The 20,024-nt window shown below is 47.0% G+C and overlaps 1 long non-coding RNA gene across 1 annotated transcript in view; it reads right to left on the bottom strand.

The window, feature by feature from the left end:
* Positions 1-19,388, bottom strand: part of LOC109025654 (uncharacterized) — a 156,886-nt gene extending 137,498 nt beyond the window's left edge. Inside the window, exons 1-3 of the long non-coding RNA XR_002004570.4 lie at positions 19,214-19,388; positions 7,119-7,211; positions 6,457-6,592 (exon numbers count right to left, since the gene is read on the bottom strand). This is a non-coding gene — a long non-coding RNA (uncharacterized lncRNA). The remainder of the gene's footprint in view (positions 1-6,456; positions 6,593-7,118; positions 7,212-19,213) is intronic.
* Between the last annotated feature and the right edge of the window lie 636 nt (positions 19,389-20,024).

Raw genomic sequence — 20,024 nt, 5'->3', positions numbered from 1 at the left:
TCACCAGCCCACGGTGAGATGAGGAAAATAAGGACAACGAAAGGAGGTGTTTACAAAGGTAGATTTATTCAACCTAAAGGCCTGGACTGTACTCTGAGATTGTGTCTTTCTTGGGGTTTATTTGCATTGAAATTACATTTACTTTATGAAATGATAGTGATGTTAGCAGATTTTTAAAAATGTTTTTACTTAACAAAATTAAAGTACAACTACCCAGTTTGGGAGATCTTACCAGTCTGTAAAGCCCCAAACCCTTTTGAGTCAGTCAACCAGAAAGCCTTGGCAAACCACAAAGAGCTACGACCAGAGGCCACCTCTTGCTGTCTTCCTTTGCTGCCCCTCTGCTAGCTAAAGCCTGTGTGCTAGGGGTGGGTTCCAAGGGTCAAGGCCCAGACATGCTTTTCATCTTGACTTTAAAAGCACAGATTCTGGAACCAGACTGTTAGTGTTTAAACATCAGTTACACTCCTTTCTAGTTGCGTATGACCTTGGACAAGTTGCTTCTGCTCTCCATACTTTGATGCTCTCATTTATAACATGTGTGTATTAATAGTGAAGATTAAATGTAAGGCAAGGGCTGGGAATGGTGGCTCATGCCTGTAATCCTAGCACTTTGGGAGGCTGAGGCAGGGGGATCTCTTGAGTCCAGGAGTTTGAGACCAGCCTGGGCAATATGGTGAAACCCCATCTCTACAAAAAATATGAAAATTAACCAGGCATGGTGTCGTGCACTTGTAGTCCCAGCTACTTGGGAGGCTGAGGTGGGAGGATGGCTTGAGGCCGGGAAGTCAAGGCTGCAATAAGCAGAGATCACATCACTGCACTCCAGCCTGGATAACAAACAAATAAATAAATAAATGTAAATATGTAACTGCCCAGTGGGTTCACCTTGCCTGCTGCCTAGACAGAGCTAATTTATCAAGACAGGGGAATTGCAGTGGAGAAAGAGTAATTCACACACAGCTGGCTGTGCGGGAGAGGGAGACTGGAGTTTTATTATTACTCAAATCAGTCTCCTGGAGCGTTCGGAGAGCAGAGTTTTTAAAGATAATTTGGCGGGTAGGGGCTCGGGAAGTGGGGAGTGCTGATGGATCAGGTTGGAGATGGAATCATATGGGGTCAAAGGGAGTTTTTCTTACTGTCTTCTGTTCCTGGGTGGGATGGCAGAACGGGTTGAGCCAGATAACCAGTCCGGGTGATGTCAGCTGATCCATCAAGTGCAGGGTCTGCAAAACATCTCAAGCACTGATCTTAGGTTTTACAATAGTGATGTTATCCCCAGGAGCAATTTGAGGAGGTTCAGACTCTTGGAGCCAGAGGCTGCATTACCACTAACCCGTAATTTCTAATCTTGTAGCTAATGTGTTAGCCCTGCAAAGGCAGACTGGTCCCCAGGCAAGAAGGGGGCCTTCGAAAAGGGCTGTTATCAATTTGGTTCGGAGTCAAACCATGAACTGAATTCCTTCCCAAAGTTAGTTCGGCCTATGCCCAGGAATGTACAAGGACAGCTTAAAGGTTAGAAGCAAGATGGAGTTGGTTAGGTCTGATCTCTTTCACTGTCATAATTTCTTCAGTTATAATTTTTGTAAAAACAGTGTGTGGCACATATGGGCACTCAAGAATGCTAGCAGTGATTATTGGCCTGGCGCATTGGCTCATGCCTGTAATCCCCCAGCACTTTGGAGAGCCGAGGCGGGTGGATCACGAGGACAGGAGTTTGAGACCAATTTGGCCAACATAATGAAATCCTGTCTTTACGAAAAACACAAAAAATTGGCCGGTGTGGTGGTTCATGCCTGTAATCCCAGCATTTTGGGAGGCCAAGGCAGGGGGATCACTTGAGGTCAGGAATTCGAGAGCAGCCTGGCCAACATGGCAAAACCCCGTTTCTACTAAAAATACAAAAATTAGCTAGGCATGGTGGCACATGCCTGTAGACCCAGCTACTTGGGAGGCTGAGGCAGGAGAATGGATCACTTGAACCCAGGAGGCTGAGGTTGCAGTGAGCTGAGATCACACCATACACTCTAGCCTGGGCAACAAAGCGAGACTGTCTCAAAAAGGAAAAAAAAATCTGCCATTGACTTGCAAATGAGGAATTGCTTCCAGGTTCTCAGCAACCATTTGCTACAGATATGCCAGGTAGTAAACTGGGAAGCCAAGAACCTGAGAGAAGCACCTGCTTGTCAGTGGCCAGGTTTTTGTTTGTTTGTTTGAAGAGAAACTTTTCCTAGTTTACTATTCCTTTTCAGAACACAGCCTCACAATACCTTCCACGCGTGTCAGATCTGTGTGCTCTTGGCTATTTGCTAAGAGGACATTACAGCATTGGTCCCTCTTGTGATTACAGGGGTACAGGGAGCTGAAATGTGGATCCCCTGAAAACTTTCATTACAATAAGAGAGAACTCAGGTGTGGTGGCTCACGCTTGTAATCCCTGCAATTCTGGAGGCTGAGGCAGGCAGATCACTTGAGTCCAGGAGTCTGAGACCAGACTGAGCAACAAGGTGAAACCCCATCTCTACAAAAAACACAAAAATTAGCTGGACGTGTTGGCACATGCCTGTAGTCCCAGCTACTTGGGAGGCTGAGGCAGGAGGATTGCTTGAGCCCAGAAGGTCGAGGCTGCAGTGAGCCATGATTGTACCATTGCACTCCAGCGTGGGCGACAGAGTGAGACCCTGTCTCAAAAAAAAAAAAAAAAAAAAAAAAGCTCACAGCTGGTTCCCTGAACTGGGGAGAATCCCTTTCAGGTTAAGAAGACAAGATACATAGTCCTGGACTTCTAGAACAAACTGAAAATGCCAACTAGTTCCCAACTCCACACTCCTGGGAGTTGGCGACAGGTGCCCCCTACTAAAGGCAACATACTTTTGCTTTGGGCTATAGCTTTGGGGTCTCTGCTTAATTGGAAGCTGGAAGTTTGTAAGCAAAGGAGTTTCCATATTTCTTTATACTTTGAACAATATAATGGACATCTTAAATTTTTTTTGTTAGACTCTCTATTATTTTAGTCCCCAAGTGCCTTAAAAAGTATCCAGAGAGTCTTGCCTTTCAGAATTGCCTTAATCCAGGTCTGGCTCCCCTTATCTGGGGTTCCCTTGGTTCTGCCCTCTGCTTTATGTTGTCCACATCCTCACTCTGGTGGCCAGAGGGCTCAGTCAGGCCAACAAGGTCTCCAGGAAGAACAGGAAACAAGTCTACACCAACATTACAGGTGACAGTCCCAAGAATCTCCCTGATTGGACAGCTCAGGTCCCAGGTGCCCCTCTGAAGACTGTGACTGTGCTCAGGAGAATGGACTGTGCCAACTGGCTGTGCCAACCAGGGACCACCCCAGGAGCTGAGGGTAGGGTCCCCTTCCCCTGCAGATGTGGACATGGAAGATGGATAGGCTACCAACAATATCCATGGCACAATAGTTCCTGGCCTGCTCACACCTGTAATCCCAGCACTTTAGGAGGCCAAGGTGGGTGGATCACCTGAGGTTAGGAGTTTGAGACTAGCCTGGCCAACATGGCAAAATGCTGCCTCTACTAAAACTACAAAAATTAGCCGGGTGTGGTGGCGGGTGCCTGTAATCCCAGCTACTGAGGATGCTGAAGTATGAGAATCACTTGAACCCAGGAGGCAGAGGTTGCAGTGAGCCAAGATCGTGCCACTGCACTCCAGCCTGGGCGACAAGAGCAAGACTCTGTCTCAAAAAAAAAAAAAAAAAAGATTTGGAATATTCAATAGGATGGTCAGAGAAGGGTGCATTGATGCGGTGACATTTGAGCAAAGGCCTGAAAGAGAAGAGTAATCAAGCCCCTGCAGATTGCAGGGAGAAGGGCTTTCCAAGCAGAGGGAGAGCAAGTGCAAAGACCCTGGAGTGGGGGCAGGTCCAGGGTGATGAAGGAACAGCCAGGAGGGTTGAGTAGCCAGAGAAGAGTCAAAGTATTCGGTGTTCAGGGCTGTGCTTGGCACTCAGAGCAACTAGAGAGAAGGGACAGTGCCATCCTTGGTCTCAAAGAGGCAATGAGCCTCTAAAGTGCACACAGCAAATGCTAAAAAAATAGCACATCTAGAGAAAGATGGAGCCTTCCTCATGCTGTATGAGTGCAGGAAGGAAAGCTCAGGGACTGGAGCAGCCAGAGAGGGCTTCAAGGAGAAGATGGACATCACCTGGAGAGGCATAGGACAGGCAGGGAGAAAGTGTGGACACAGCGGGTGCCATTGAGGCATTCTGTTTAAATATCAGCCTCATTCACTGTGCACTGAGCAATTGGGAATTATTACAGCTTGAGATTTTTAAAGACAAATCAACTAAGGTTCATAACATGCTGGTACTTCCTCTCAGGAAGAGAAATTCTCTATCAAGACTTCTGTCTTCTTCTCATTAAAAAGCTCTTATTGTGGCTGGGTGAGGTGGCTCACGCCTGTGATCCTATCACTTTGGGAGGCCGAGGCAGGTAGATCACTTGAGATCAGGAGTTCAAGACCAGCCTGGCCAATATGGTGAAACCCCATCTACTAAAAATATAAAAATTAGCCGGGCGTGCTGGCCCATGCCTGTAACCCCAACTACTCAGGAGGCTGAGGCAGAAGAATCGCTTGAACCCAGGAGGCGGAGGTTGCAGTGAGCTGAGATCGTGCCATTGCACTCCAGCCTGGGTGACAAAGCAAGACTGTGACTCCAAAAAAAAAAAAAGTCCTATTGTACAGTAAGAACCTCTTCTATTTTCTCTTTTTGTTTTTTTGGGTGACAATGTCTTGCTCTGTCACCCAGGCTAGAGTGCGGTGGCACAATAATTGCTCACTGTAGCCTGTGGGCTCCAGTGATCCTCCTATCTCAGCCTCCTGAGTAGCTGGGACTATGGACACACACCACCACGTTGAGCTAATTTTTAAATTTTTTGTAGAGATGTGGTCTCACTAGGTTGCCTAGGCTGTTCTTGAACTCCTGGGCTCAAGCAATCCTCCCACCTTGAACTCCCAGAGTGCTGGGATTATAGGTGTGAGCCACCATGCCAGGCTGGAACCTCTTCAAGATATCAGCATTAAAGCAGCATGTGGGAAGCTGTAGTGGGCAGAAAAAGGCTTAGCTGTAGCGGGCAGAGAAGATTGGACGGCCCAAGTCTAGTCTCTACAGAGAGACTTTAGATTCCTCCCACCCATACCCAGAGCCCCCAAGGGCTCTCAATTGCCACAGATTTTTCCAGCTTAGCCTATGCCTCCTTTTTCTAAGGCAAATATCCCTTGAGGATCATATTTTGAGCCCATCACACATTCATGCATGCCATGCCATTTTTCTTAGTTTGTTGTTTCATTCATTCATTCATGTATTCATCAATACCTTCCACAGATACCTATTGATCTGTTTTTACAGGCCCATGTCACTATTGTCAGGTTGTCAGTGGCTATCTGTGGGACTCCCACCTCCCAATCCCATACCTTCTAGAGCAGCAGTCCCAACCTTTTTGGCAACAGGGACCAGTTTCATGAAAGACCATTTTTCCACAGACTAGGGCGGCAGGGGATAGTTTAGGGATGATTCAAGTACATTACATTTATTGTGCACTTTATTTCTATTATTATTACTTTGTAATATATAATGAAATAATTATACAACTCACCATAAGGTAAAATCAGTGAGAGCCTTGAACTTGTTTTCTTGCAACTAGGCGATCCCATTTCAGAGTGATGGGAGACAGTGACAGATCATCAAGCATTAGATTCTCACAAGGAGCGTGCAACCTAGATCTCTGCCATGCGCAGTTCACTAGAGGGTTCATGCTCCTATGACAATCAAGGTCGCCACTGATCTGACAGGAGGCCAAGCTCAGGCAATAATGCCAGTGATGGGGAGTGGCTGTAAATACAGATGAAGCTTGATTTGCTTGCCTGCCACTCACCTCCTGCTGTGCGGCCTGGCTCCTAATAGGCCAGTAATGGTCTGTGGCCCAAGGGTTGGGGAGCCCTGCCCTAGAAGAGTTCTTCATCTGTACTCATGAAAAGTTGATAAGTCACCTAAATCACCTTTAATAAGAGCCCAGTAAGTTGAGATGTCACAAAAACAGAGCCAGAAAAAGAATCTATACCGTCTGCTACAGCCAGGACCAGCTACCTAATTTACAAGTCTCAGCACAAAATGAAAATGTGGGGCCTCAGCCAGGTGTGGTGGCTCATGCCTGTTATCGCAGCACTTTAGGAGACCAAGGTGGGAAGATTGCTTGGGCCCAAGAGGTTGAGGCTGCAGTGAGCCGTGATTGCGCCACTGTACTCCAGCCTGGGCAATAAAGCAAGACCCTGGAAAAAAAAAAAAAAAGAAAAGAAAAGATGGGTAGGGGAAAAAAGTGCCATTAGAGGCACTAAAATACAAACTTTTCCTTTCTTCTGTGGTCTCTCTCTTGCCCTCTCTTGGTGTTTCTTATTTACTATTTGATGCTATGCTTCCTTGGGCACAGGGATACTTACAGGGTGAGTGCAGACCCTCACAGGCACAGGGAGAGTGAGGAGTAGGAGGTGGGCTGCCCATGACTGCATATCCATGCACAGTTCACCAGCTCCAGGAGTCTTCCTCTGGCTAGACCACCAGACTGACATGCCATCTCTGCCCAGGGGCAAGGATGAGGTGAGGCCGTCAATCTTCCCTTCCCACAGACCTGCTGCCCCAACCCATGGCTGCTGGGAGACCTCCAGGGGATTAAATCTCCATTCCAAAGCAGTCTCAGCACCTGGCTAGGGGATGGCTGAGAGGCCCGGTCCTGCTGCTGCTCATCAAAGGCACCATGGCGCTGCCAGCCCAGGGCAAGGATGGCTGCCACCCTGCCTCTCCCCAAAATGCCACAGGGCACACCAGCTCAACCTCAATTCTCCCTGTGCCCACAGCTAGGCCCCTACAGCAGGCAGAGGTCAGCAAGGAAGGGGAAGTCAGGTGGGGCCTGGGGAACCAGGAAGCGAGGAACAGGCAGCTGAGAATTGTTCCAGGGAAGCAGGGAGAGGCAGACCACGCATGGGCCAAGACTCCAAGCCCTCAGTGCATGCTGCATTGTCCCACTGGACTTCACTTGCAAAGTGTAAATGCAACGATAAAATTATTAAGAATTTCAAGACAAGGTGGGTGCAGTGGCACATACCTGTAGTCCCAGCTACTCAGGAGGCTGAGGCGGGGGAATCACTTGAGCCCAGGAATTTGAGTCCAGCCTGGGAAGCATAGCGAGACCTCCCACCTCAAAAAAACAGAAAAGAATTCTAAGACAGTGTCATAGAACATTAGCCCCCCAGTGCAGGACCCTTTTGAACAGAGCTCTTCTGAGCACGAGGCCCTGTCTATGCCTGATGCACACCCACGAAACCGACCTTGGCTCCAACTTTCAATGCGAACTTCTTACAGTTTAGGTCCTCTGCAAAGTCACTTGCTTCCAGTAGCTCCTATCAGAGCTGAGCTGAGGCCTTAGACCGGCGTTAAAAGAGAGGTGAAGTTTCCCGCTGCAGCACTAAACACATCACTGAAGGCCTACGGAGTAATCCTTGAGCATCCCCTGACTCAGAGTACTGCCACCGCATCAGCTTCTTCCAGATGCCAAGAATCACCTCTGGGTCTTGCGGTTCCGGCTTGTTTGTGTCACAAGTAATAACTTGTATTTTATTTGCTTTTAAAAACTGGATATGCTCCCACTTCTCAGCCTCTACAATGAGACCTGTGTTTCGTGTTTTTCAGTGTGCCTTTGAGAAAGGCCCATAAACCTATAAACACCCTTTTTCTCCCCAAGGTGAGGTTTGACCCTAGTACTTACTACCACTGTTTACTGGAGAGTCATGTTGAGAACATCTCCTTTAGGCTCTATTTCTCATCCTAAGGGATATATCCACCCTTCATTACGGAAGGTTTTGAAGGCCTCCAATAAAATCAAAGTAGAATTTGAATAAAACATCTTGGCTGGGCATGGTGGCTCGCATCTGTAATCCCAGCACTTTGGGAGGCCGAGGTGGGCGGATCACAAGGTCAGGAGATCGAGAACATCCTGGCTAACACGGTGAAACCCCCGTCTCTACTACAAATACAAAAATCAGCTGGGCGTGGTGGCGCATGCCTGTAGTCCCAGCTACTCAGGAGGCTGAGGCAGGAGAATCGCTTGAAACAGGGAGTCGGAGGTTGCAGTGAACCGAGATCACACCACTGCACTCCAGCCTGGCGACAGAGAGACTCCGTCTCAAATAAATAAATAAATAAATAAAACATCTTAAAGAAATAGAAAATACTAGTAGAGTTTTCACTCTGATTTCAGAATCAATTTGTGGAAATTCAGTTTCACAAGAATGAAATAAGCCCCCTATGCACGGTAGCTTTTTTTTTTTTTTTTTTTAAAGACGGGGTCTCACTATGTTTTCCAGACTGATCTCAAACTCCTGGGCTCAAGCAATCCTCCTCCCTCAGCCTCCTGAGTGGCTGGGACTACAGGTACGCATCACCACCACCCTGCTAGGATATGGTAGCTTTTTAACCAAAACACACCACCATGCAATGGAGAGCATGTAACTTGTTATTTGGTCATACAAATACATCAGAATAAATTCCAACTCTCTTGTGGAGCCCTTTTTCCTACATCTGCACAGAAACTGGCACTAGCAGGACTGCAACCGAGGCAGACTCGAGAATTAGCAGACTCTGGCTCAGGCAGGACAATAGAGAAGCAGGAAATTTCTTTCAAGGGCTTTTGTTGCTGTTGTTGAGATGGAATCTTGCTCTGTCACCCAGGCTGGAGTGCAGTGGTGCTATCTCGGCTCACTGCAATCTCCGCCTCCCAGGTTTAAACGATTCTCCTGCCTCAGCCTCTCAAGTAGCTGAGATTACAGGCATGTGCCACCACGCCCAGCTAATTTTTGCATTTTTAGTAGAGATGGGGTTTCACTGTGTTGCTCAGGGAGGTCTCGAACTCCTGACCTCAGGTGATCCGCCCACCTCGGCCTCCCAAAGTGCTGAGATTACAGGCATGAGCCACTGCACCCGGCTTGAGCCCTTGAGGGGCTTTTTAACCAAGAGATGGTGTAGGGACAGAAGCCAGCAAGAAGAACATGGTGGACTCTCTGTGAGGCCCCAAACCCCAAATCATGAGCCTCCGCCCCCTGAAAGTATTCCAGGATCTCCGAGGGAGGTTTTGGGAGGGGGCCAAGGTCCTGCAATTGGGTGGGTGGGGCTCCAAGCCATTGTTCTTTGCACATTCATGCCAATGTGACTTAATTGGCTAAGCACAGGCTGGAGAAGCTAGATAAACCTATTTAAATTCAGAGCCAAAAGACACTCAAGGATGTTTTCTGAGGGGGTGTGAGGGTTGGAAAATCATCCTATATTTGATTTATCTCCCACCTCATGTCCTGAGTCAATTCCTTAGTCTTAGATGAGGGAGAGGACTTGGGAGTCATCCTTGTTTTTGATGAGCTATACAACCCTATGGCCAGCAGAGGGAAGTACTGCATTTCAGAGCGACAATTTGAGATCTATGAAAGAATTTCAATCGAAAATAAGAGGCCGGGCGCGGTGGCTCACGCCTGTAATCCCAGCTCTCAGGGAGGCTAAGAGGCGGGAGGATAGCTTGAGCCCTGGAGTTCGAGACCTACCTGGGCAATATAGTGAGACCCCGTTCTCCAGAAAAATGAAAAAAAGAAAAAAAACAAAAGACAAAAAAAAAATAAGCGTAACTTCCCTCAAAGCAACAACCCCCCCCCCCCCTTTTTCATATTCTTGCCTGGAAGAAAGGCCTTGCTTTCCTCTGCTTCTTAAAGCTGGGAAAAGTTAAAGCCATTCTGAAATGCTGCTGCTACTGCTATATGTGGGGGAGAAAGCAAATTTTCTTTTTACTTTTTTAATCAGTATTTATTTTAAGTTCGAGGGTACATGTGCAGGGTGTGCAGGTTTGTTACATAGGTAAACGTGTGCCATGGTGGTTTGCTGCACAGGTCAACCCATCACCTAGGTATTAAACCCAGCATCCATTAGCTATTCTTCCTGATGCTGTCCCTCCTCCCACCCCACCAACAGGACCCCAGATTTTCTTTGTTTTTTTTTTTTTTTTTTTTTTGAGATGGAGTCTAGCTCTGTCACCCAGTCTGGAATGTAATAGCTCAATCTCGGCTCACTGTAACCTCCACCTCCCGGGTTCAAGTGATTCTCCTGCCTCAGCCTCCTGAGTAGCTGGTACTACAGGCATATGCCACCACTCCTGGCTAATTTTTTTGTACTTTTAGTAGAGACAGGGTTTCACCATGTTGGCCAGGCTGGTCTCAAACTCCTGACCTCAAATGATCTGCCTGCCTCAGCCTCCCAAAGTACTGGGATTACAGCTGTGAGCCACCGTGCCCAGCCTCCAAATTTTCTTATTTCGATGGCCTTGAGCAAAATTATACCATCCTAGACAAACACACACACACATACACACACACACACACACACACACCTCGTTCTCCCCCGCTTGCTGTCTTTCTCAGATATGAGATTCTCCTCCAATGGCCATTTTAAGCTTGCTCTTTTGCTCTGTAATGCAAGGCTTGCTCCCTGTTAAAAGGAATGTCAGGCATCTGTGAGCAGGTAGGGAAAACATTGCAGGAGGCAAGTAAACTTCTCAGCATACCTGCCATCATTCATACCTTGAAGGCAGGTCAAGCCTGTAGTGTCTGAGTCTTCCATCCCTGAAGCACCAGCAGCTCTGACTAGAGGTCCTGTCTCCCAGCTGTGGCCCCAGCTCTCCCTGATGGTGACAGTTGCGGCTTCCAAACTTGCTCCTCCCCATATCTGTAACTGAGCCCAGCGTACATTTGCCTCATGGGTGCCATTGCACTTCCTTTGTGAGCCATGTTTTCTTTCACCTTGTCCCAATCCACAATTAACCAAATCTTGGCCCAAATTATGTGCTGGCTGGTGTTGGGCAGCTGTGAGACCCCTCCTTGCCCCGTCTCTGTCTTCTAGGCTCTTCTGAGAACCAGTGTTCTTTGAGATCTCAGATGGGATTTAGAGGAGGGTTTCCACCCAGACCACTTTCCACAAATTTCACTTCTGCATTTCATCTGGTAGGGTGTGGTTTTCAACTAGAAGCCCAAATGAGGAAGAAAAAAATTCATTCACCATTCAGGGCAAGGTGTTCACATTTGAACAAGGCAGAAATAACTGAAAGAAACTGAATTCTAAAGGGACTCTCAGCTTTTGGGGGAGACATATTTGAGTGCAGGAGGCTAGACCACCCACTAGCTGGCTCTTTGCTCCTCACTGAGGCCAGCCTTGACCCTAAACAGATAACACAGGGCCAAAACACACCCAGCCAGCTTTGATAAGCAACCGTCTCTGCCAAACAGCTTCTTTCACAGGGCCCAGATGATCTCATCACAGAGGCTGCATTCTCTGGTATCTGTTCCAAGCACAGACTCACTTCTGATTACCTTTGCAAATAATAGTCAATCTATCCTGAGAAGCTCCTTTATATCCCATACTGGGCTAAGGTCTGAAGAGGGTACAGTTAAAGAACCCATGATCTCAGACTGGGCATGGCAGCCCATGCCTATAATCCCAGCACTTTTGGGAGGCCAAGGCAGGAGGACCCCTTTAGCCCAGGAGTCCAAGACCAGCCTGGGCAACATAGTGAGAACTCTTGAGACCTTGTCTCTACAAAAAATAAACAAAATTAGCCACGCATGGTGGCTTCCACCTGCCTGTAGGAAGCTGAAGCAGGTAAGCCTGGGAGGCAAAGGTTGCAGTGAGCCAAAATCGCACCACTGCACTCCAGCCTGCGCGACAGAGACTGCCTCACAAAAAAGAAAAGAAAAGAAAAAAAAAAAAGGACCCATGATTCCTCATGAAGCTTGCCTCTGGATCTAATTCATGGTTCTCTATTTCCACAAGCTTTGTGGAGCAAGGGGCTCATGACACTTCACCTTTATGGTACAGATAACTCACCGAAACTGGATTCCTTTAGCTACTGGTCCCACACCACTCCCTCCAGGAGCCACCTTCCCTCTCTATGTTTTTCTCATGAATTTTGAACCGGCCATTTCTATTTTATTTTATTTTACGTTTATTTATTTATTTATGGAGACAGAGTTTCACTCTTGTCACCCAGGCTGGAGTGCAGTGATGCTATCTTGGCTCACTCCAACCTCCACCTCCCAGGTTCAAGTGGTTCTCCTGCCTCAGCCTCCCAAGTATCTGGGATTACAGGCACGTGCCACCACACTCGGCTAATTTTTGTATTTTTAGTAGAGACGGGATTTCTCCATGTTGGCCAGGCTAATCTCGAACTCCTGACCTCAGGTGATCCGCCTGTCTCGGCCTCCCAAAGTGCTAGGATTACAGGTGTGAGCCACTGCGCCCAGCCAAAATAAAAATAGATTTTAAAAATGAAAATAAAAATAACATAATAAGATGAACACCACCTCGGTGATCTGTGGGATAGTATCAAGTGGTCTAACATAACTGGAGCCCCCCCAAAATGAGGGAAGGCTAAAAAAAAAAGCCAAAATTTTTCTAAACTTGAAACTGTTTAAAGCAAAAAATAATAACAATGCCTTATGAGGTTTATAACATATGTAGAAGTAAAATGAATAATCATATAGCCCATCAGGAGGCTGAGGTGGGAGGATTGCCTGAGTCCAGGAGTTTAAGGCTGTGATGCACTATGATCATGCCTGTGAATGGCCTCTGCACTCCAGCCTGGACAACATAGTGAGACTCTGTCTCCAGAGAAAAAATGGAGGAAGAAAGAAAAAGAAAAAGAAAGAAAATAATGGCCCAAAGGATAGAAGAGAAGAAATGAGAATAGACTGTTATAAAGCTCTTCAATTTTGTGTGGAGGAGTATAATAACATTTGAAGGTATTCTGGGTTAAGCAGTTCATCCTAGGTGGCACATATGATGGAGCTAGGATCCAAATTAAGCTTTCCAGATTCAAAGCTTCTTGTGGGGAGAGGAGATGTGAGGTTAGGCTCACACATGCCACAAGACAGTTTCCCCAAAGGCTGTGGGAATTAGGTGCTTTCATCTCTGTAGTGGGTATTCCCTCAAAAGACGTGTTCAAGTCCTAACCTCCAAACCCAAGAGAGTCAGCTTACTTGGAAATAGGCTCTTTGCAGACTTAATCAAGTCATACTGAGTTAGGGTAAAGCCTAACCCAATGACTGGTGTCCTTATTTATAAAGGAGGGGGTTACCAGGTATGGTGGCTCACATCTGTAATCCCAACACTTTGGGAGGCCAAGGCCGGTGGATCACCTGAGGTCAGGAGTTCAAGACCAGCCTGGCCAACATGGTGAAACCCTGTCTCTACTAAAAATACAAAAATTAGCCAGGCATGGTGGCAGGCACCTGTAGTCCCAGCTACTTGGGAGGCTGAGGCAGGAGAATGACTGGAGCCTGGGAGACAGAGATTGCAGTTAGCCGAGATTGCACCATTGCACTCTAGCCTGGGTGACAGAGCAAGACTCCATCTCAAAAAAAAAAAAAAAAAAAAAAAAGGACACTTGAACACAGAGAAGACACACAGGGAAAATGCCATGCAATGATAGATATCTATAAGCTGAGGAACATGCCCAGAAGTAAGAAAGAGGCAAGGAAGGCTCTCTGAGAGCCTTCAGAGAGTGTGAGGCCCTGTCCAACACCTAGATTTTGGACTTCTGACCTTCAGAATCAGAGAGAATATATTTTTGGATTTTGTTTGTTTTTTTGTTTTTTTGACATGGAGTTTTGCTCTTGTTGCCCAGGCTGGAGTGCAGTGGTGTGATTTTGGCTCACCGTAATCTCCATCTCCCAGGTTCAAGTGATTCTCCTGCCTCACCCTCCCAAGTAGCTGGGATTACAGGCGCCCGCCACCATGCCTGGCTAATTTTTTCGTATTTTCAGTAGAGATGGGGTTTCTCCATGTTGGTCAGGCTGGTCTCGAACTCCTGACCTCAGGTGATCTGCCCACCTCAGCCTCCCAAACTGCTAGGATTACAGGCATGAGCCACCATGCCCGGCCATATTTCTGTTGTTTTAAGCCACCTTGTCTGTGGCATTTTGTTACAGCAGCCCTAGGGAACTAATACAATCTCTAAAACTTCCTCTTTTTGATGCTCCCAGTCTTTAGAATGTTAAGAAGCTCCGCCCCTACCCATACATGGGCCAAGTATAAAGTGAGTGTTGATAGCAGGATATTAAGTTGACAAAATAAACCAGATTCAGGATCTAAGAGCCACAGGGGAAAATCATGAAGTGGGGACTGGTTGGACTGGTTTTTCTCATGAATCTCAATGACTTTGATCCCAACCAGGTGGAATTTTAAAGTTAATTGATTCAGGGAGGAACACCTGAGCAGCTGCACCGTGTGTGAGCCCTGTGCTAGGCCCAGTGGGGAAGCCAGGTGAGTCAGGTGCCGCTGCCTTAGGGGAGCTCATAGGATTCACCTCTACACAAGGTGTGATGGAACAGGTCAGTCACTAGCCAAGATGTGAGTAACAGGCTGTGCAAGTTCAAAATCAAGAGAGTGATTCATTTCCCCTGGGGGAGCATCAGCCAGACTGCTTCACTGAGAAGAAGGCAGTGGCGACATCTCTCTAAATATCTGACTGTGGAATCCATAGCCCAGAGAAGGTCTTGTGTGTCGATTAGAGACAAGCAAGGGAAAACAAATCTACCAGGAATGCTGGTGTTTTTCTGGAGAATGTTTCACTGATCACGGGGTAGTGCTCTTTGCTCAGTGGAGAGGTACAAAGCTGTCTAGCCCCTGCTTGCTCTGAGGGGGAATTCTCTGGGCTCTCGGAACCTCTTATTTTCCCTTCTGGTCCTCCACTTGGGGTGAATGCTTATCACCACCTTCTGTAGAGATTGAGGAAAGTGGAGAAGGTACATAGAGGCTTTGGAGTTGCTAGCGATCTCAATGACATCTTATAAGAGAGCTGGTGGCTCGAGAAGGAGAGAGCAGGCCCTTGTGTTGCATTTGCAGGATCTGGGGCAATAGTACAGCCCACATATCTAAGCTCCATTTACGTTGCCAAAAATAGCATAGGCCACACATCTAAGCTCCATCTACATTGACACTCCATGACCCCACGTGGGCCACCCCAGTGTCATGGCCCAGTCTGGAGAAGTGACCCTGCGAAAAAGCTGTGTATGCCCTGTAGGTAGACTTGACCCTTCTGTGCAAGAACTTTTGATGTCCTGCGAGCACCCAGAATGGTCTAGGAGAGAGGGAACAGGCTCCAGTGGACATATTCTCTTCGCCCTGTTGACTCCCTCCTCTATGGGAAGAGACTTGGCTTAAACAAGCCTGGAGCAGGACTGTTTAAGGTCTGGGGCCCTGAGTAGGAATCTACTTACCCACGTCGAAGGTAGAATTGGGAAGAAGCACTGTTATAAACTCAACATAAAGTGATACTTTCATTTTTTTTTTTTTTTTTGGAGACAGTCTTGCTCAGTTGCCCAAGCTGGAGTGCAGTGGTGTGATCTCGGCTCACTGCAAGCTCCGCCTCCTGGGTTCACGCCATTCTCCTGCCTCAGCCTCCTGAGTAGCTGGGACTACAGGCGCCCGCCACCACACCTGGCTAATTTTTGTGTTTTTAGTAGAGACGGGGTTTCACCATGTTGGCCAGGATGGTCTCTATCTCCTGACCTCGTGATCCACCTGCCTCGGCCTCCCAAAATGCTGAGATTACAGGTGTGAGCCACTGCACCTGGCCAATACTGTTTCTTGGTTTTGCTCTGGAACTAGACTAATGAATTCCAATCCTCATGGAAGCCCTGTGTGAAGCATTTCATGGAGGAAAATTTGTATGATGCAGTGGTTTGCAAATGGGGGAAATTTGGCATACAGTGACATTTGGTGATGTCTATAGGCATTTTGCGTTGTCATAATTGGAGGATACTGCAAGGCATCTGGTGGGTAGAGGCCAGGGATATTGCAAAATATCCTACTATGTTGCCCTGCAGGATAGCATCCCATAAGAAACAATGATTTTGGAAGGGCATGGTGGCTCACGCCTGTAATTCCAGCAGTTTGGGAGGCCGAGGAGGGCAGATCACTTGAGGTTAGGAGTTTGAAACCAGCCTGGACAACATGGTGAAACCCCATCTCTACTAAAAATACAAATAAATTAGCCGGGTGTGGTGGCAGGCACCTGTAATCCCAGCTACTCTGGAGGCTGCGGCAGGAGAATTGCTTGAACGGGGAGGTGGAAGTTGCAGTGAGCCGAGATCGTGCCACTGTACTCTACCCTGGGCAACAGAGCAAGACTCTGTCTCTAAATAAATAAATAAATAAAAATAAAATAAAATAAAATAAACAATGATTTGGCCCCAAATATCAATAGTGCTGAGGTTTGAGAAATGAATTTTTAGTACCCTTAGCACATGGTTTGGACTTGTTTGCTGCAGGATGCTGGGCCTGGAAGATATAAGATTGCAAGTAGCCACGGCTCCTAAAGAATGACTGAGTGGCTGCTTCCAGAAAAGTAGGTCAGAATCAGCAGAAAAACAACTTAATGAAGCCGGGCGCGGTGGCTCATGCCTGTAATCCCAGCACTTTGGGAGGTCGAGGCGGGTGGATCACGAGGTCAGGAGTTCGAGACCAGCCTGGCCAACATGGTGAAACCCCGTCTCTACTAAAAACACAAAAATTAGCCAGGCGTGGTGGCACGCACCTGTAGTCCCAGCTACTCGGGAGGCTGAGGCAGAAGAATTGCTTGAACCCCGGAGGCGGAGATAGATGGCAGTGAGCCAAGACTGTGCCACTGCACTCCAGCCTGGGCAACAGAGCACGACTCCATGTCAAAACAAAACAAAACAAAAATAATGGTGAACTTGGGACTATACTATCAGCCTCAACAAATAGACTTGGGGCCCAGCAGCTGTGCCAAGCTCTCAAAGACCCACCAGCCTGAACTGTCCATCCCTTTTCCTCATGCAACTTTGCCACCCACATCACCCACCATCCCTCACCTTTGGTCTTCACTGGGGCAGCTCTCCATTCAACTAACTCCCCCGCACTTAAGTTAATTATCTGAGTTTTCTTTGCAGCTTAATACTTACTAGGCCTCATGGTGTCTACTCTTCTTTTTTCTTTTTTTTCCGAGACAGAGTTTTGCTCTTGTTGCCCAGGCTGGGGTGCAATGGTGCCATCTCGGCTCACTGCAACCTCCACCTCCCAGGTTCAAGCGATTCTCCTGCCTCAGCCTCCCGAGTAGCTGGAATTATAGGCATGCGCCACCACGCCCGGGTAATTATGTATTTTTAGTAGAGAAGGGGTTTCTTTCATGTTGGTCAGGCTGGTCTCAAACTCCCAACCTCAGGTGATCAACCTGCCTCAGCCTCCCACAGTACTGGGATTACAGAAATGAGCCATTGCGCCTGGCCCAGTGTCTACTTTTCTTTATCAGGCTGAACAACTCAGGACACAGATAGAATTTGGACTTAGGTCCGTGTGAATCCAAAGGGCCATGCTCAACTGAGCAGCCGGCACTGCCTCGCTGAACAGCCAGGATTCTGGGAGTGCTACTTTGTACAACATTTTATGAAATGTTTCTGGCCTCCTTCTAGACCAGAGCAGAAAGGGGTGATTAGGATGTTCTAAATACCAACCCCCTCTACTCCATCCCCAGGTTCATGACAACTTTCTAAGCTGAGCATACTGCAATCACTTAATTCTTCTAGACCTAAGATAAGCCAGTAGCCACGTCCACTCTGAGCCTGTGAGCAGGCAGGATCAAGTCTAAGAGCATCTCTTCTTTGGAATCTTAAGGCCTAGGATCCCAGCAGTTTTGGGGTCTAAAGACTTTTCAGGCTCCCGAAACTCCCTCTATTTTTAATAATTTTAAATGTTTCCCCAATACTTAGCTAAGCAAAGAAGGAAAAAGTGTACTTTTATTACACAGTCAGTTCTGGATAATTCTAGGGGAAATTCTTCCATTTTAGAAATCTCTGCTTTCTTCTTTTCTCCCAGATTCTTCTCATTAATTCCCTCAGTAAATATTTGTCTGTGGCAGGGTGCAGTGCTCATGCCTGTAATCCCAGCACTTTTGGAGGCTGAGGTGGACGAATCACCTGAGGTCAGGAGTCTGAGACCAGCCTGGCCATCATGGTGAAACGTCGTCTCTACTAACAACACAAAAATTAGCTGGGCATGGTGGTGCGTGCCTGTAATCCCAGCTACTTGGGAGGCTGAGGCAGGAGAATTGCTTGAACCAGGAGGTGGAGGTTGCAGTGAGCCAAGATCACGCCACTGCATGCCAGCCTGGGTGACAGAGCAAGACTCTGTCTCGGGGAAAAAAAAAAAAACTATATATACATACATACATATATATATATATATACACACATACATATATATATACATACATACATACATATACACATACATACATATATATACATACATACATATATATATACACATACATATATATATACATATATATATACACATACATATATATATATACATATATATTTATCTGGCACCTACTAGATACCCCAGGTACCATGGTAAGCACAGGTGTACAGTGATGAAGAGCATTTTCCTATAAAATATTACCCAGGCTGACTCCAAGTTTTAATACCTCAGGTAGGAAAGGGAGGAGAGTGTTAGTAAAATGTTTGCCATTGAATTTCACCAGCGTAAAAACAACATTCTGGGAAATAATTATCTGCACTTCAGTTATTTGTGGTGGTACCGGAGGGAATCTTTACAAAGGTGGTATTAATGGAGAAGAGGAAGGGAAGGATCCTTAGTGATGGATTGTTTTTCCAAGCACCTCGATCTAGTGGATTTCCTTTTTCTTTTTTTGAGATGGAGTTTCGTTTTTGTCACCCAGGCTGGAGTGCAATGGCGCGATCTCGGCCCGCTGCAACCTCCGCCTCCCAGGTTCAGGCGATTCTCCAGCCTCAGCCTCCGGAGTAGCTGGGATTACAGGCACTCACCACCATGCCCAGCTAATTTTTGTATTTTTAGTAGAGATGGGGTTTTGCCATGTTGGCCAGGCTGGTCTCAAACTGATCCGCCCACATCGGCTTCCCAAAGTGCTGGGATTACAGGTGTGAGCCACCACACCCAGCCAGCATTTCTATAAATAAATGCTCCTATAAATAAATAGTACAAATATCTTTCCAAATCTGAGAACTACTAGTGAGCATTAGTTTTAGAGATAAATAGAACAAAGCTCCTTTTCTGCAGTAAGAATATATTAGCTTAATGTTGCTTTTTAAAAAAGTTTCCACTGACCTTAAAAACACTGAAATCCAAGAAATTGGATTCTGGAATCTGAGGGCAAGGGAATCCCAGGGTTGTGGACACGCGGTCACATCAACAACAAAAACAAAAAGGAAATGAAAAAAAAAAAAGGGACAGCAGCCTGAAATACTAAGAATCCAAGTCCCTGCAGGAAGCCCAGGGGACTGCCAGGAACACAGCCCCATCCCGGCCACGTGATCATTCTCTAGCCTTCCCCTGGGGCCTGGAGACAAAGCAGAGGGGAGGAGACTTGGGGACAAAGAGCAAGAGCTGTAGAGTCTAGCCCTGGGGTGAGGATGCCACTGCTACCCGGCTCTGAGTTTCTGCCTTTGTTTTTTGATCTTTCCCAAAGGAAGTTAAACATTAATCCGAGCTGTAAAAGGACTAAGTAAGCAAAGGTGCCTGTGAGAACCTCTAAGGCACCTGCTCGTCCAGTCTGCCCTCCACACTGAGAGCAAAGCGTAAAGGGGAAAGGCTTTCACAACCAGCTCAAGCCCCCAGCCCCTCCTTTCGGGGTTCTTCCCTGCCTTTCAGAGTCTCCCCTCCCACTTCTCCTTTGGATCTCTGGGCGAACCTCTTTCCTTTCTGCCTCCATCTTAGCATTTATGCCTTAAGTTGCTATCCCTATGCTGAAATAAATTCATTACAGAAAAGTATGCTCCCTGATAAATGGGTATCACGTAACGACCAATGGTGAGAAGGGAGATAGTTTTTGTTCTTTGATGTTGTTTAAAAAAATTGCAAATGTCATGATAATGAAGCCAGTCAAGAAGACAAGGTGAAAGCCAGACAGAGATTCAGG

Source organism: Gorilla gorilla, chromosome 12 (genome assembly GCF_029281585.2).
Source record: "Gorilla gorilla gorilla isolate KB3781 chromosome 12, NHGRI_mGorGor1-v2.1_pri, whole genome shotgun sequence".
In the NCBI taxonomy this organism is placed as follows: Eukaryota; Metazoa; Chordata; class Mammalia; order Primates; family Hominidae; genus Gorilla; species Gorilla gorilla.
The sequence above is the reverse complement of the archived record's forward strand: the minus strand, read 5'-3'. Positions and strand labels throughout refer to the sequence as shown.